The sequence below is a fragment of the Rhinopithecus roxellana genome, chromosome 12, assembly GCF_007565055.1.
Source record: "Rhinopithecus roxellana isolate Shanxi Qingling chromosome 12, ASM756505v1, whole genome shotgun sequence".
Lineage (NCBI taxonomy): Eukaryota > Metazoa > Chordata > Mammalia > Primates > Cercopithecidae > Rhinopithecus > Rhinopithecus roxellana.
In genome coordinates, this window is record NC_044560.1 from 115,737,848 (window position 1) to 115,755,142 (window position 17,295).

The following is a 17,295-nucleotide window of genomic DNA, read 5'->3' on the forward strand; positions in this document are numbered from 1 at the left end:
CACCTACCCTTCTTAATTGTCACAGCTGATCCACTCCAGGTTATGGACAGTTAGGGGACAATATGGAACGCACAGATGCGTGAAGTTGTGCGGAAGAACACAGACTTTTTTATGTATACAAAAAGTCTACATAAAAAAAATTACAAAGTATGTAAATTTTTATGTATACAAAGTCTTCAGAAAAACCTATGCAACACTATAGTACTCAAGGCAGTGCATGCAGATGATAAAACTATATAGAAAAGCAAGCATTAAGGTTAATTAAAAATTAGCATTAAAGTGAGGCTAGGGACTCCATCAGAAGAGAGTATGGCATGACTGATAGGAAGGGGGAATACATGGGCGGTCCTGAGGTGCTATCAGTGTTCTGTTTCTCTAAGGGTGTTCATATGTGCAAATCACTGAGATGTCCTGTTTTGTTTTGTTTTGTTTTGTTTTGTCTTGTTTCGTTTTGTTTTTGAGACAGAGTCTTGCTCTGTCGCCCAGGCTGGAATGCAGTGGCACAATCTCGGCTCACTGCAACCTCCGTCTCCTGGGTTCAAGCGATTCTCCTCCCTCAGTTTCCCGAGTGGCTGGGATTTCAGGCATGCACCACCACACTTGGCTAATTTTTGTATTTTTAGTAGAGACTGAGTTTCACCATGTTGGCCAGGCTGGTCTCGAACTCCTGACTTCAGGCGATCTGCCGGCCTCGGCCTCCCAAAGTGCTGGGATTACAGGTGTGAGCCACCGCACCCTTCCTGAGATGATCTCTTGGGGTCACTTTTATCTATATGTCTTCTATTTCCCCAAAAAATATGTTTCAAGAAAACTTACATGGGTCTAAGGAGGCTCCACCTCCCAGGGTTCCCCACCACTCCCTCCCAGCCTGCAGCCACACAGTTAAAAATAGTCTTCTGTTTAATTCAGGTGCACGTTTCTTCTCCAAAATAATCCTGCCCAGTGCTGAGGGTGCATGCCCCAGGGCTGGGGTCCTCGCTCCATGGCTCCTGTTCACTTGGACCCCTGGGAGTAGCACTTGTAGGAGCAAAGCCCCGGGCCCGGCGGACCCCGCCTGCTGTGGAGTAACCAGGGGAAGGGTGGCTGAATAAGATACCAGTGGTGAAGAAAACCCTCCTGATGTCCAGATAACCACAACGAAGGGAGAAGTGTCTGCCCTTGTCAAATCGACAAGCCTCAGTTTCCCCGGCCTCCTGCAGGCTGGGCTCCCCTCCGTGTCCTTGGCGTGTATCCACACACAAAATCCTCACCTCCACAGCCCCGCATCCCTCTGCTCGGTCCTCCTGAGACTGAACCCTCAACCTAGGGAAGAGCGACCCCACCCTGCCCGTGCCCCCCACTGAAGCTCCTGTCCTGGGGAGCTCAGACGTCATGAGCCTCAGTGTCTCCCCACTGCACAGTGACTCCTTGGGGACAGTGTCTGGCTCTGCCTTGTTGACCTCGTTATGCAGAAAGGGGGTGCCCACCTTGTGGCTGCTGAGGGAGGGAGGAGAGGCTGCCTGCTCACCCCACCTGCACCCTCTCACGGCCCCGAGTCCTGCCTTTGGCAGGTCTGACCTCCACAAACAGTGATAGCCACAGAGGAGACTCAGGGGTCTGGCCGGATGGACCCAGTTTCACCTTGCAGAGGCAAGGGTGAGACAGGGAGGCAGGATGTGGGGATCAGGCTCGGCATGAGGAGGAAATCTGGGTGAGTCTCTCATCCTGTCTGACTTCAGGGACCCAGGAGCGGATGTGGGATTGTAGATAATCGATCTCCAAGGGCTGACCCAGGCCTGACAGTGTCTGTGTGTGAAGTTCCTCCTCTGGGGAGGTCACTGTTCTGACCTCACCACCAACCTCCTGTGGGGCCTCCTCTAAGTCTTGAGCCCTCACTTCCTGAGAGAAGAACTCTGAGGAACAGACGTTCCCTGGCGGCCCTGGCACCTCCGAACCAGACATGCTGCTGCTGCTGCTGCCCCTGCTCTGGGGGAGGGAGAGGGTGGAGGGACAGGGACAACGGGGGGATGGTTACACGCTGCAAGTGCAGAGGGAGGTGACAGTGCAGGAGGGCCTGTGCGTCGACGTCCCCTGCTCCTTCTCCCACCCCAAGACTGACTCTCCAGAAGTTCATGGCTACTGGTTCCAGCAAGGGACTAACACAGCCCAGCGCGCTCCAGCGGCCACGAACAACCTAAAACGACAAGTGAAGAAGGAGATCCAGGGCCGATTCCAGCTCTCTGGAAACCCGCAGATGAACAACTGCTCCCTGAGCATCAGAGACACCAGGAGGAAGGACCAGGGGTTATTTTTCTTTTGCATTGAGAGAGGGCACGTGAAATGGAACTACATGTCCAACCAGCTCCACGTGTTGGTGACGGGTAAGGCGCTGGCTCCAGAAGCAGCATGAGAAAACGTCATGGGGCTGCAGCTCAGGGGTGGGTTGGAACCCTTGTCTTGGGAAGGGGTCGGGGGTGAAGTGTATCGGGCTCAGGGGAGGCACTGGACCACAGCCCAAGCTTCCCCAGGGCTGCACCTCAGACCTCCTCCTGATCCTGCACCCCCTCCTCCTCACCAGTCCTGACCCACAGGCCCAGTATCTCCACCCTGGGGACCATGGAGTCTGGCCGCCCCGGAAACCTGGCCTGCTCTGTGCCCTGGGCCTGTAAGCAGAGGGTGCCCCCTACCATATCCTGGATGGGGACCTCCGTGTCCTCCCCAGGCCTGACCACAACCCGCTCCTCAGTGCTCACCCTCATCCCAAAGCCCCAGGACCACGGCACCAACCTCACCTGTCAGGTGACCTTGCCTGGGATGGGTGTGACCATGACCAGGACCGTCCAACTCAACGTGTCCTGTGAGTGCTGGGCCAGGACGCCTGGGTTCCTGGTGGGGCGGGGTGTTGCTGAGAGCAGCAGGATGGGGGTCAAGGGTGCTGGCTCCCAGAATCTCGGCTTGGAGTGGTTGGCTCCACTTTCCCCATTTACGCGACTCCTGGGGAGACAGGGCCCTTGTCCCCAGCCCTCACAGTGACATGGGTCTCCGTGTCTTTCTGTGCCAGACCCTCCTCAGAACTTGACCGAGACTGTCTTCCGAGTGAATGGCACAGGTAGGGGACAGAGCCCCCTCCCTGGGGCTGGGGGAGCAGGGCCTTCAGCTCAGGGCAGAGCCAGGTCCCTCCTCAACCCGGACTCACCCTGGTGACCTGAGACCCCCTTGTGGGTGAATCCAGTGCCCCTCCCCATCCTCAGCCCCTGTGGCCACCTGAGCCCCTGTTCCCATCCCTTCCTCACTCCCCTCAGAATCCTCCACACACACCCTCCTTGGCCCTGCAGCAAGGGCAGGGGGACATTGATACAGCAGGACCAGCCTCGAGGGTCCTGATCATCCACCTCCTGAACACACCTTTCTGTACAGCATCCACAGCCTTGGGGAACAGCTCATCCCTCTCAGTCCTGGAGGGCTAGTCTCTGCGCCTGGTCTGTGCTGTCGACGGCAATCCCCCTGCCAGGCTGAGCTGGACCCGAGGGAGCCTGACCCTGAGCCCCTCACAGTCCTCGAACCCTGGGCTGCTGGAGCTGCCTCGAGTGCACGTGAAGGATGAAGGGGAATTCACCTGCCGAGCTCAGAACCCTTGGGGCTCCCAGCACATTTCCCTGAGCCTCTCCCTGCAGAATGAGGGCACAGGTGGGTAGGGGAGGGGCTGGAGGAGGAGGACACACCTGCCCCACCCTCATGGGCCATCCACTGCCCTGAGCTTCAAGGGGGAGCTCAGCTCTGGTCTGTGCTCAGTTATGAGGCCTGGAACTTCCCCGAAACCCAGAGCGTCACTGTCCTCTCCCCGCCAGGAAAAGGGTGTGGGGTGGGGAGAGGGGAGGAGTCGATCTTGGAGGGGAGGAGCTGGGGCCTGGATGGGTGTATTTAAGAAGACAAGCGCCTTGCTTTGCAGTGCTTAGACCAGGATGAGGCACGTGAGGCACTTGCCTTGGCACCAAATTTAAGAACCAAAAATAAAACAACTCAGCAAGCAAGAGAAATAATATTGTGACATGATAATCTTTTTTAAAAAAATAAAAGTTAATGCAAAATAATTCCATGGTGAACACAAATCAAAATTTTAAATTAAAAAAAAAAAAAAACTGCACCCAGCACTCTCATGCCTCACTGGCCTCACCAGAAGTCCGTAATCCTCCTCCTTCCCATGCCTGCTCTTTGTATCTGGGAAAGCTGGGAGGAGAATCAAAGTCGAGGGCCTTACAGGCAGTAGAAGGCGAAGAGACCCAGTTGTTGAAGGTAAATCCCAGAGATAACTCCAATCCATTTGCAGGCACCACATGGCCTGTATCAGGAGTGATGTTGCGGGCGGTCGGGGGAGCTGGAGCCACAGCCCTGGCCTTCCTGTCCTTCTGTGTCATCTTCATGGTGTGAGCATTCACCCTGGGGAGGGAGGGAAGGAGAGCCCTGAGGGAGGGCAGGGTGGGAACAGAATCCCTGAAGTCAGAGCTGTAGGGACCTGCATGGTCAAGAGCTTAAAATAAGGGCAAGGAGGTCACAGATGCAAAGTGAGAATTTCACAAGCATCCTTGTCCGTGGGGCTCCAAGTCTATGGCAAGCCCCGGGCACCACCAGCCAGAAGGCAGGAGCCTGTGTTCTCATCACTGGAGTCACGGGGGTCCCTGGGACTAGCTTACCTCTCTCTCACCTCAGTCATCCCTCCAGCCCTTTAATAGGAAACATGGTGGTGGGGTGGGGGTTGGTCCACCCACTACACCTTGATCGATAAAGACTGAAAGACTCCGGTCTTTTCACTCAGAGTGAGGTCCTGCAGGAAGAAATAGGCAAGGCCAGCAGCGGGCATCGGGGATACAGGCATGGAGAATGCAAACGCCGTCAGGGGCTCAGCCTGTCAGGTGAGCAATGTGGGTGTCTCCACACCCAGCATTCAGCCTGGACACCTCCCACAGGATGGCCTCCAGGATTGCTCAGCTAGTCACAGCCAAAGTTATCTCCTCATCTCCTCCTCCTACCTACAAGCCGGCTTCTCCTGCAGGATTCCCCATCTTGCTGACAGCATGGCAGCCACTCCTCCCAGATCAGGCATGGAGGAGAGTTGCCTCCTCTCTGTCCTCCCTGTCTTCCTCTACAGCTGAAAATTCACCATATCTTGTCAATTTGCCCCACAAAGGACAGCTAGCATCACTCCCGCCCATCCTGACCCTCTCATTGCTGAGGCCTCAGGATTTTTTCTCTGGACCTTGTCACCTCCCTACTTCTCACCTCCCCTTCCCTATCTGGAGGGACTATCTGGAAGGCATCACTGCCCAGTTCTTCTGCATTTGGACAGCTGTCCTCCACCCGCATGGTCTAGATCAGAGGCCAGCAAACATTTTCTGAGAGGCCAGATGGTAAGTATTTTTGGCTTTGTGGACTATACAGTTGTTGTTGCAGCTACTCAGCTCTGCTACTGTAGAATGAAATCAGCCGTAGACCACATGTTAATGGTGAGTTGGACTGTGTTCCAATAAAACTTTACTGACAAAAACAAGCAGTGGGCCAGATTCAATGCAAGGGCTGTAGTTTGCCAACCCATGATAAAGCCCAAACTCCTCAGCCTGGAGCCCTGCACATTCTGGTTGTTAGGCACCTACCTTTCCAGGAGGGCCAGAGTTAGGATGAGAAGAATGAGGCACTTGCTTTGAATGCAACATTTAAGGGGACGCCAAAAATCTCAGCAACTGAGAAAAACAAAGTTACATGCATTGTTTTTTAAAACATCAAAATTAAAATTTAAAAACCAATGATAAGCCAATATCAAGATTTTAAATAATGACAGGTTCAATAAACTGAAGTGGCCAGGTGTGGTGGCTCACACCTGTAATCCCAGCACTTTGGGAGGCTGAGGCAGGCGGATCACCTGAGGTTAGGAGTTTGAGACCAACCTGGACAAAATGGTGAAACCCCACCTCTACTAAATTAAAAATACAAAAATTAGCCAGATGTGGTGGCAGGCATCTGTAACCCCAGCTACTCGGGAGGCTGAGGCAGGAGAATTCCTTGAACCCGGGAGGCAGAGGTTGCAGCGAGCCGAGATCATGCCACTGCACTCCAGCCTGGGCAACAAGAGTGAAACTCCGTCTCAAAAGATAAAAATAAAGTAAAAAAAAATAAACTGAAGTGAACAAGAATTATTTAAGATCATCACTTAGTCAAGAGAAATTGTCAAGTAGGGCAGCGTTCTCAGTTGAAAATGAGGGAATCAAAGTTGGATTTGAAAATATTATTTCTCCTTGCTTCCAGTAGAGCCAGGAAAGCTGAGTATAATAAATTCTGCTCTAGGTATACGTAAAATCTTTAAACTTAAAATGATGTTTTATTACACACCATTTTTCAATTTGTCAGTAGTAGTTCAATTATTTAATGTTCTGGATAAAACTGACCATTAAACATACATGAAAACATATAAAGAGGGACAGACATTTTTCTCGTGCCTCAGGCTGCAATTGGCTCAGCAAAGCACATTTAAAAATCCTGGGTTTATTTAAATTTTTGTTCTCCATGGAGTTTTTGGCACAATTTTGATTTTCAAATATTACATGAGGCTAGGCGTGGTGGCTCACACCTGTAATCTCAGCACTTTGGGAGGCCAAAGTGGGCAGATCACTTGAGGCCAGGAGTTGGAGACCTGCCTGGTCAACATGGCAAAAGCCCATCTCTACTAAAAATGTAAAAATTAGCCGGGCGTGGTGGCACACACCTGTTAGCCCAGCTACTCAAGAGGCCGAGGCACGAGAATCGCTTGAACCTGGGAGGCTGAGGTTGCAGTGAGCCAAGATCACGCCACAGCACTCCAGCCTGGCTGACAGAGCAAGATTCTATCTCAAAAAAAATAAAAATAAAAGGGTTATAGTCTGTAAGTGGCCATCTAGGCGGGCTGGGAAGTGTAACTTCTCGTAAAAGTTGAAAGTCAGGTGTTTTAAGGGAGGAGGGCTTGGAGCAGTTTTATGTTGGAAGGGTTGGCTAAATATACAGATTTAACACATTAGAGGCAGAGTCATGGGTATTTATGAAAGGGTGTCACGCGTACGTGTGATGGATAAATACCTCAGTTATATGCAACTCATGTTTATTTTGGGGTGGAGACTTAATATTTAAATGTATTATAATTAAGCCATCTATGTCAAGAGGCAAAGCAGAGACGCAGAGGTGTTTAAGTGTGTAGGGGCCGGGCGCGGTGGCTCACGCCTGTAATCCCAGCACTTTGGGAGGCCGAGGCGGGTGGATCACAAGGTCAGGAGATTGAGACCATGGTGAAACCCCGTCTCTACTAAAAATACAAAAAATTAGCCGGGCGCGGTGGCAGGCGCCTGTAGTCCCAGCTACTCAGGAGGCTGAGGCAGGAGAATGGCGTAAACCCAGGGGGCGGAGCTTGCAGTGAGCTGAGATCCGGCCACTGCACTCCAGCCTGGGCCACAGAGCGAGACTCCGCCTCAAAAAAAAAAAAAAAAAAAAAGTGTGTAGTCTCTGTAAATGGGCAGAATTAGCCTATGGTTGTTTTCTTAGGAGAAAGTTAGTGAAATTAGTCTTTTGCTGAATTCAAGCTGTGGTTGTGGCTGGTAGAACAGGGGGTTAGTTAGTATCTGGCAGTGGATGAGCTGCAAATTATTTTAATATTGTTTATTTTGAGACCAGTGTTTGTTGAGCTGATAGAGAAAAAGAAAAACCTTGAGGCCGTCAGAACACAGTAATTCTTCAAGTTCTGTGGCACGTGACTTCACCTTTGCTTGGCGTGCCCTTAGGTCTTGTTTAAAATTTGGTACCATAATGCTACAAAGAGTCCACTCTGTCAGTCTTAGGGTCTCTACGGTAACATTAACGTTGTTAAGTTATTGTGTCTAAACCACACAAATGGGGTTATAATGAGATATGTCTGACCCAACGCCCTATGGGGAGAAATCAGGGAAGAAGTCGCATCTCAGGTCCGTAAGAACCACGGGAGAGTCCTGGGTAGAGAGAGGTGAAGGTGCCCAACTTCCCACCAAGTCCAAGCCCAATTCCTCCTCACGTGGGACCCTAGGAGGTGGAGGAGATGGTCTGGGGACTTCACCTCTGCACCAAGAGTCCTCAACATCTCCGTACTTTTAAAGATTTCTGAGGGCGCTGTAAGAAGATGCCATCGTGTGGGGGAAAGAGGCCGCCAGGTGAAGCTGAGGAAGGAGTTGGCACTGCTGGCCTAACTACCAGGGGTAACAATAACAATGCGGATGATAATAGTAATTTATTTCACACTGACTATATGCCAGGCACTGTGACAGGGTTACCTTTAACCCTCCCAGCAGCCAAGCAAGACACATACTTTAACCCCATTTGCAGATGAAGAAATTCGGAGGTGCAGAGAGGTGAAGTTACTTGCCCACAATCACACAGCAAGAACATGACAGAGACCAATGTTCACACCAACGAGAAAGTCAGTATGGGAACCTCAGGGTGGAGGTACAGGGTCCTGGCAGCTGGATGTGGATAGAAATGCATGGTGTGTGTGTGTGTGTGTGTGCGCGCGCGCGCGCGTGTGTGTGTGTGTACGTGTGCGTGTGTGTATGTCTGAGTGAGTGTAACACCACATCTGTGAGTCTGTGCAGGGCTGTGTCTAGGGGTAAGACATTTCCAGGTGTGTGACCTCATGAAAGTCCTGCAGAGGGTCCTGCCTCCTCCCTTCTCCTCAACCCTTGCTCTGGGAGTTTCCGGCTGTGGCCCTGGATGGGGATGGCCCCAGCCTCCTCCCCTCCTTTGCTTCCAGTTGCCCTTCCCTCAGCCCTGGGAAGCTCATCCAGCATCCAGCTTCTCTTACCCACCAGAAAGAGCCCCCTCCACAGCCTCCATCTGGGTCTGGAAAGGTCTGTGAGCTACTGGAGTCCTCCAGGAAGAGGGGTCCCTCCAGAGATGCAACTCCCTCCCTCTGCTCTGCTCCCTCCCAGACCTGTGTCTCCTGGCACAGAGGCTGCGGGTCTCATCTCCCAGCCCTTGGGGCAGCCTTTCCTCCCCAGGGTGAACTCTGACCAGCACGGGTGGGGCTGGTGAGCCCAACCTTATCTTTATGGCTTTATGTTGCCTTTAGTTTATTATTTATTTACTTATTTTCATATTTGTTTACCTTATTTTGACCTGGCTATCAAACGAGCAAGAAAGCAAACACACAAACAAAAAAGACAGCTCACTGTTGGGACAGTTGGGAAATACAGAAAAGCACAGCAAAGCCTCACATTTCCAGGTGTCCTGTTTCCGTTTGGTTTGGTTTTCCTACTTAGGACCTCGCCCAATTTATTTTATTTTAGAATTGTCATGTAGGTTACCTTATTTCTTATAAAAATGATATGGAAAGAAGGGGTTGAAGAGTCAAGTGCACTGGGTCAGTACACATTTGCCAACTCCCAGGATTCAACCACTTCGATAATCTTTTTATTGATAAACAGGAAATGCATATCACAAGCCTCACATGGAAGCTCAGTACACATTCCAACCCCGACAACAGTGTGCACATGAACGCGCCAAACAAGCTCTGGGAACTCACGTCTCCTGGATCGCCTACAACATGAGCTTCGTGCCTCTGGCTGTGACGCGGTTCATCCCCTAATAGTGCACACGCTTCTGCAGAGACCGAGTCCATTTCCAAACCTCCTGCCGGTTTGCTCTCTTGGCCGGGTTGGCGCCTCAAGCAGGACCCTTTGTGGTTTTCAGGGGCAGTGCTAGAAGCTTTGATTCAGAGGGAGCACAGAGCAACTAAAAACAAAACCAAACCAGTTCCCAGATAAAGAGAAATTCACAACAGCTCCCGGGAGGGAAACACCGACTTTTCTTAGCGTGGGAGGGGGGCTGAAAGGAAGACCCTCAGATTTGTCACAGATTGCTTCTTCATGCGTCCGGCCAGCAACGTACAAACCAGGCAATTTAAAGACAAGTCCCCAAGGCGGGGAACTGTTGGCTTTCTGGGATAATTTAAGTTCTGCACCAAGGATCCTATTTTATCACTTGGGTGGTGAGTAGAGAAACAAACACAAATGCCAACAAAAAATCCAACAAGCTGGTGCCATCCTGACCATTCCCGGCATGAGTGTTGCCTGCACCGCGGCACACGCGGTCTCCCCTGCCAGGGGCTGGCCGCCTTGTGGTCCCTGCGCCTTCCCAGGGTGCCCAAGGGCTAGGTTGGCAGCCCCCTGGTCCCCCACACCACCATCAGCATTGAGCTGCCCAAAGTATTAGTATCAGGCCACCGAGACGCTGCTTTTCTCTCATGCAGGTGCTATGTTTACAGTGCTGATTTCGCTGGAACAACAACAAAAATCAGTTCCAAGGCCCTCACACACTCAAGATTTTTGAAACAAAATTAAAACAGGAGAGGCACAAAGGACCACACAGGAACGGCTGTTCATTGGATCAAGATGTTCTGCAGAGTATTCATAGTAACCCACGGGGAGGACCTTGGAGCAGTTCTCCCTCTTCCCTGAAACGGTTTCTTAAAAAGTAGGTTGTTTGGCCGGGCGCGGTGGCTCATGTCTGTAATCCCAGCACTTTGGGAGGCTGAGGCAGGTGGATCACAAGGTCAGGAGTTTGAGACCAGCCTGGCCAACATGGTGAAACCCCACCTCTACTAAAAACACAAAAATTAGCTGGGTGTGGTGGCACAAGCCTGTAATCCCAGCTACTCAGGAGGCTGAGGCAGGAGAATCGCTTGAACTGGGAGGCAGAGTTTGCAGTGAGCCGAGATCATGCCATTGTACTCTCCAGCCTGGGCGGAACAGCAAGCTCTGGCTCAAAAAAAAAAAAAAGCAAAGTATTCTTAAAAATCCTAACTCCGCAGGAATGTTAATGACGTTTGGCTTCAACACGCGGCTGTGCACCTTTCCTTAGCTGTACAGGTGAGAACTGGAAAATCTGCAGTCTGTGACTGTAAATACATCACACTCCGCCTGCTGTAAGCAATTGGTTTGTGTAGGTTCCATTTGCCCTGTTGGTCCCAGGTGAGCTGTTCGTTCCCTTCAGATCCCAAGTAAATAAGTGAAAGTCTGTTAGCAATTTCCAGCCTGATGAGAGGGCCCTCCCAGAGAGAACTCCAGGCCTCCTTTCCAGGGTATCATCGGCAGTCGCCTAAATCGGTAGCTGAAGAAGAGATTCATCCAAAGGAATAAGGGGACCCCTAAAAACAGCCTTCACCCTTTCCCATGGCAGCCTCTGCTCCCACGTGGACTTCTCACTTTCCCATCTCTTGATCTCTGTCTTGTCTGTTGCATATGGAGTGGATTCAGTTGCCAAACAACTGCAGTGAAAGTGAAAACAGACAATCCTCAAGGCACAGGAGGATCGGCAGGATGACAATTATTGGAGGTAAGAATTCACTGCATTCAGTCCGCTGTCCCAGGACACAGGAGATAAACTGAAATCCACAGAGAATCAGACCGTGGGCTGAAGACGGAGCTGTCTACATAGGAAAGAGCACAGAAAACTCAGATTCTTACCTCCTACACCACTGCTCACTCTCAGGCTGTGGTGACCCGTTTTGCAAACACATCTCTTGCAAGTACAGCAGTGGTGGGCACGCTCTGGCTTTGTAGGCTGGTGGGCCAGTTCAGGTTCTTGACTTCACTAGGCAAAAGAATTTGAGAACGAGTCCAACTAAAAGTAAGCAAGAGAGTTAATGGCAAAGTGAAAGTGCACTCTGACAGCAGGTCAGAGCGGCTGCTCAGACATGAGACGGCGCTGACTGACGCTGGGGAAACTCCCTTTAGGGGAATCTTCTGTGACTACTCATGCGGGAGTAGGACGGTGTTGCTCTTAAGCATGTTCTGGGTGGTCTCTTAGGCCCGCATGTGCAATGGCTGTACACGCTAGTGCATACCTCGCTGTCTCATTAGCACCTTAAGTCTCCACGTGGGGGTGTGTTTTCACTATTATAATAAGCATAGATCAGCCCAAGGACACTAACTAAGCATGGGTTTCCACACTTGCACGAATTTGGGGACTTTCCCTTCTGCCCTTCTACCTCCTTCCTGCAGGATGTTTTGACCACCAGCCCGGGATGCGGTTTGTGCGATGTCCGGCGGTTTGTTTTCTCTATTTAACAAGTTTGTTTCTCTTTAAGGGAGGCTGTGACCCGCCTGTCTAACCTATCTCTGCTTGATACAGCAGCACTTGGAGCAGGTGTTGATCACTTCTCAGGGCTGCAGCTGCGCACTCTCCGTGTATTCTTTTGTAGCCTTTCCTTTGGGTACCGCCCTGGGGTCGGTGAGCGTGGTTCCCAGCTAGAACAACAGGCAAGCACCGCCATTGACCACAGAGTACCAGAAGTCTTTGGAAGGCAGCAGCATGACAAGCGTCACCAAAAGTCTGCACAGAAGACCAGCAGCCAAGTCATGACAGCATGGGTCATGCCACAGCAGTTGCAATGACCCAGACCCCATTTGCCACATCAGCCTCAGAGAAAGAGGAGGATGACGAAGAGTCGTTATTGTCATTTTCAGTCAAGAGAGGAGGATGCTCGATGGGCACCCACAGACACCTGACCCTGGCCGTGCAAGAATTCCCAGGAGTGCACATCAGGATCTAATGCATAACGTTTGGGTGCTTTAGCACCAAATCTGTAAGATCCACTCGCAAATGATTTCTAAACATCACTTGAACACTTTGTGCCTTTTTTTCAGGATCTAAGGTGCATGCTGTCCTGTGTGACAGGATCTGAGGCCCAGGCGGAGTCGGCCGGCGCTGCAGCTCCTCCCTGCCTGCTGCAGTTGCCAAGGCTGGGATGCATCATGCAGCTGCACTCATGGATGGGCCAAAGTGGGCCCAGGGCTCGGCTCTGTCCCGTCCATGCCACTGGCCAGTTAGAGGGAGTCGGCCCCCAAGCAGACGCTGGAGCCCAGAGCGGCCCCCGGAAGTCTCACCCAATTTTTAAATTACTGGTCCTGTTTTAAGACCAGCTGCTTTTCTCCTCAACAGGGTACTCTTCCCTTGTACCATTAAATGTTCCTCAGCAAGTCCATTTTCGATGGCTGCAGGGCATGCTGGTAAAATCCTAAACCCAAGTTCGTATAACCAGTGTCCTTGTTGGAGTTTTAGGTTATTCCTAAATTCACTATTAGGACTATAAACTAAAGTTCTCTGAAAAGGATTTTGCAGGAAAGAGACTTTATTCCAGGTAACAGTTTGCAAACCAGAGAGACTCCAGTGTAAAATGAAGGGTTGTTCCATCAAGCCAAGGGAAGTGTCAGGTTTAGTGTCCTGCCCAGGCTCCCAATCAGGTCTGTTTATGCAAATGAAGGATTGAAACTTACTGAGTGCTCATTGGTGGACACAGCTGAGCTCTGATTGGTTGGTTCAGGTGATCTCTGAAAGTCCGGGAGATGAAAAAGCTGTGGGTTTTTAGGGAAGTCAGAGTACGTGGGTGACCTGCAGTCAGTAATTGGCCGCTTGCCTCTATTTTAAACTTAGGCTCAGTTAGCCACTCAGGATCCGTCTTGAAAGAGAGGCTCATTCTGGTTCACATTTGTTTAGAGGAATAACGCTGCGGGTTAGGAGCACAGGGGCAGACCTGTGCAGACAGGAGCTCGTGGAGGAGGAGTCGAGGTGTGCAGGGATGTGATGATGTGTTGCATACTGAGAAATAACAGAGAGAGAGAGAAACAGAGATAGAGGAGGAGAAAGGCAGAAAGAGCCACTCAGAAATGTTCAATTCACAGGGTATCGCAAGCAGTACTTGGAAATACATTTTTCTTTCCTTTTATAATAACACATACTATTTTATTTTGTTTTACTTTAAGTTCTGGGATACATGTGCTAAACGTGCAGGTTTGTTACATAGGTATCCAGCCGTAGGAAGGAGCGAAGAACCGTCACAGGCTACAACATGGATGAGGCTTGGATGCATCATCTATGTGAAAGAAGCCAGACACGGGGGCCGGGCGCGGTGGCTCAAGCCTGTAATCCCAGCACTTTGGGAGGCCAAGACGGGTGGATCACGAGGTCAGGAGATCGAGACCATCCTGGCTAACACGGTGACACCCCGTTTCTACTAAAAAAATACAAAAAACTAGCCGGGCGAGGTGGCGGGCGCCTGTAGTCCCAGCCACTCGGGAGGCTGAGGCAGGAGAATGGCGTAAACCCGGGAGGCAGAGCTTGCAGTGAGCTGAGGTCCGGCCACTGCACTCCAGCCTGGGCCACAGAGCGAGACTCCATCTCAAAAAAAAAAAAAAAAAAAAAAAAAAAAAAAAAGAAGCCAGATACACAGACACAAAAGACCACAAATGGCACGATTCCTCTTATACGAAGTGTCCTGAATAGGCAAATCTATAGAGACAGAAAGTGCAGTGGCCCAGGGCTGGGAGGGAACAGGTGATTGAGGTGTGACTGCTAATCAGCACTGGGTTTCTTTTTGAAGTCATGAAAAAGTTTTTTTTTTTTTTTTTTTTGGGACGGAGTCTCGCTCTGTCGCCCAGGCTGGAGTGCGGTGGCGCGATCTCCACTCACTGCAAGGTCCGCCTCCCGGGTTCACGTCATTCTCCTGCCTCAGCCTCCCATGCAGCTGGGACTACAGGCGCCCGCCACCGCGCCCGGCTAATTTTTGTATTTTTAGTAGAGACGGGGTTTCACCGTGTTAGTCAGGATGGTCTCGATCTCCTGACCTCGTGATCCGCCCGTCTCGGCCTCCCAAAGTGCTGGGATTACAGGCGTGAGCCACCGCGCCCGGCCGAAAAAGTTTTTAAAATGTTTGTAGTGATGTCGGGCAAACGTACTTCCTGCATTCAAATCAAACGCACGCCGTTCTTCCTTCTGCAGAAGAGAATGGACTCTGCCTGGTATAAGGCACCATCCTGTGATGATACTAAAAAACCCGTGAATTGTACACTTTACATGGGTCGGTTGTATGTTATGTGGATTACATTTACTAAGGCTCTTACAGGAAGTAGCTAGTCAGCACAAGCAGGGCAGGAGAGGGCTGCCTCCACTACCGGCAATGTCAGGTGGCTATCTGCTGTCAGGTGGTTGTTACACTGTTTCTCTAAAATAATCTATTGGTCGCAGCTGGTGCCAGAGAACGGCCATCTCCCAAAAGATAGAAAACACCTGAAACTGGTGATCAGCAGCTTCCCAATATGATCTGCCACAGGACTTGGATATGTTCCCCTGCTAACCTGGCCATTTGCGGGGGGAAGAAAAAGATCATGTACTTCTTTTTAGGATAGTGGGGAGTTTCAGTTTCCCTTAGAAATAAGAAGAAAATCTTTCGAAACTATGAGTGACAGGACTTCAAAGTCCTTCGTTGGGAAGAACCCAAGTAACAAAAGTTTATTAAAAGAAAAACAGAGGTTAGCAACCTGTATACCTCATGTGTACATGGGATACACCCAGGGAAAAAGAGTAAATTTCAAAGAGGTGGCTTTGACTTCATTCTTAAACAGCATCTTCCACGGAAACAAAGAAAGAAGGGTGTGGGTAGGCCAGTTATCGGAAGGCAACAGGGAAATACACCAGGAAACAACAGCAGGCTTGTTTTGCAGATCACATGGGTGCCTCTTCCCTTGATAAGAGTTTCGTGAGTGAGTCGTCTTCTCTTCCTGGTACAGAGGGAGATCCCTTTGCTGTTGGAGATTCCTTTGTAGATGTGGTTTTCCCTTTTAAAAAGCTAACTTCTTCCCTGGTTCTCAGAGCGTCTCCTGTGTCTGCAGGCTCTTGAAATAATCTTTATGCCAAAAAGGTACATTTTGGGGTGGCGTATTTTGGTCTCCTACAGTCGTATTTTGCGGTGATGTATTTTTTGGTCTCTTACAGTCTCATAAGGTTCAAAAGATCTGTTGTAGGTAAAGGATTTCGAACATTTAATAATAAATTAATAATTAATAATTAATTAATACTAAAGGCTCACTAACAGCGTTCTCCAATTAAAACGAAAACTATTTCCAGCTATTTGCGCAAGTCTCACATGACGTTTGACCTGATTTGTCTTTGGTGTGAAATGACTGGAAAGTGAAGGGTTATGACTGCCCTCTGGTGGCCATACTGTGAATTACAGCCTCTGCAAATCCCGGTAAAAGTTGGTCCGGGCGGTGGAGGACATACTCACTCTTTCACTTCTCGTGTGTTGAGGATCACAGGAGGTTCTCCCGTGGCTTGCTCCGTATTGGATGGGAGGTTGGTAAAAAAAAAAAAAAAAAAAAGTCATCCCACCAACTGCTGCAGAGAGAAAAGAGGGCTTCCCTTGGCGCCACACTACAGGGAAGTTTTACAACAAAATCTTTCAGCACATGGGAGCAAACGTACTTCCTGCACTCAAATCAAACACACGTTGCTCTTCCATCTGCAGAAGAGAATAGACTGCGGCTCTGCCTGGTATGAGGCAGCACGGATGCACACGTACAGGCTGCTCAGAGCTCCTGAAAAGTGAGAGAAACAGACATACGTGGGAGCCTGGGCAGGCTTTGCCGCAGGAAGCAGACGCATCCGTAAGAAAAAGACGGACGAGGGACGCCTCATCAGGAGCAGCTTTGCAGTGTGAATTAGGAAGAAGGTAGGGAAACAGCCCCCACCATTTATTAAGGCGTTCATTCGTGTAGACCTGCACTGAGCATGCGCTTTGTTCTTAGCCGTGCTGTTATGTGGGGATGGAGGATGTCGGAGACAGGGCCCAGGAGAGGCAGGAGAGGTCCCTCCTCCCCATCCTCTCTCTCGCTCTCTCTTTTAGGCTCCAGCCATGGAGGGGAGACTCTGCTGGGGCCAAGGATCAGATGACAGAATCGTAGAAGGAAAGAGCTAGCGGGAAGCACGAGCTTGCTCCTTCTGCTGGAGCTGGGAAATCCATCTGCTCTTGGTTCTCAGGCCTTCATTAAATTCGTTAAAGAACCACAGTAAGACTCACATATTCATATTTGATCTTCTGGTCTCTGAACATAGTATGACTTTATTGTTAAAACTAAATGTGACTGGGCACAGTGCCTCACACCCATAGTCAAAGCACTTTGGAGGCCAAGGTGGGAGGATTGTTTGAACCCAGGAGTTCAAGACCAGCCTGGGGAACACAGCAAGACCCCCATCTCTCCTAAAAATAAAAACAAAAAATTACTCCAGCCTGGTAGTATGAGCCTGTGGTCCCAGCTACTAGGGAGGATGAGCTGGGAGAGTCACTTGAGCCTGGGAGGTCAAGGCTGGAGTGAGCTGTGATCATGCCAGTGCACTCCAACCTGGGCAACAGAGCAAGACCCTGTCTTAAAAAAAAAAAAAGCACTAAATGTACTGAACTTTTTATTATGTGCCACATGCTAAATAACTTACAACAGA

General features: G+C 50.3%; 1 pseudogene; it reads left to right on the plus strand.

Moving 5' to 3' along the window:
- The first annotated feature begins 1,906 nt into the window (after positions 1-1,906).
- On the plus strand, positions 1,907-16,451 carry LOC104667280 (annotated as a pseudogene).
- Positions 16,452-17,295: the final 844 nt, after the last annotated feature.